Source organism: Piliocolobus tephrosceles, chromosome 16 (assembly GCF_002776525.5).
Source record: "Piliocolobus tephrosceles isolate RC106 chromosome 16, ASM277652v3, whole genome shotgun sequence".
Taxonomy (NCBI): Eukaryota; Metazoa; Chordata; class Mammalia; order Primates; family Cercopithecidae; genus Piliocolobus; species Piliocolobus tephrosceles.
Window position 1 is genome coordinate 34,048,844 of NC_045449.1, and position 1,180 is coordinate 34,050,023.

Here is a 1,180-nt window from a genome sequence, read left to right on the forward strand (position 1 = left end):
GCCACCACGCCAGGCCTCAACTTCGCTTTTCTTTTTTTTTTTTTTTTGAGATGGAGTCTCGCTCTGTTGCCAGGCTGGATAATTCCGGCTCACTGCAACCTCAGCCTCCCGCGTTCAAGTGATTCTCCTGACTCAGCCTCCTGAGTAGCTGAAATTACAGGCCCCAGCCACCACGCCCAGCTAATTTTTGTATTTCTAGTAGAGACAGGGTTTCACCATATTGGCCAGGACGGTCTCGATCTCTTGACCTTGTGATCCACCTGCCTTGGCCTCCCAAAGTGCTGGGATTACAGGTGTGAGCCACTATGCCCAGCCTAAACTTCGTTTTCTTAATGATCTTTTAATTTTAGAACAGTTTCAGATTAACAGAATTTATTTATTTATTTTATTTTTTGAGACCGAGTCTCACTCTGTTGCCCAGGCTGGAGTGCAGTGGCACGATCTTGGCTCACTATAACCTCCACCTCCCGGGTTCAATGCCTCAGCCTTCCGAGTAGCAGGGATTACAGGTGTGAGCCACCGCCCCTGGCTAATTTTCCTAGTTCTAGTAGAGACGGGTTTCACCATGTTGGCCAGGCTGGTCTCCACCTCCTGAGCTCAAGTGATCCGCTCGCCTCGGGATTACAGGTGTGAGCCACTGCGCCCGACCTAAACTTCGTTTTCTTAATAACCTTTTAATTTTAGAACAGTTTTAGATTAACATAATTATTTTGAGGGCAGTAGGGTCCTCTATACCCCACACAAGACAGGTTTTTCAACTCTAACTTCTACTTCCACCCCACGCAGATTCTCTGCACCTCTAGCTTCTCATCTGTCTGGCGAGGCCTGATCCTCACAGACTAACTTCACGATTGTGAGGAAAGCTCAGCTCAGACCAAACGTCACCGCCCAGACAGACACAACTGGGTCAAGCGTCAAGCTCGCGGACACCCGAGCCCGGAAACCCTAACACTCCTCCAGGGGTTGGTTCTCGAAGCCTGAACATTTTTAACCTCAAAACGCCCAGGATCTCGGAGGCGTGCAGTGGATGCCACATAAATACATAACTCGTAACAACCACTTATTGTTTAGCGCCAGGCCTGCAGCCCCTTCTCCTGCGCAACCCGCTCGTCCTCGCAGCCAACAAACCCCTGCGGCCGCGAGCTCTCCCCTCGGCGCGGCGCGGGGGCGGGGCTAGGAG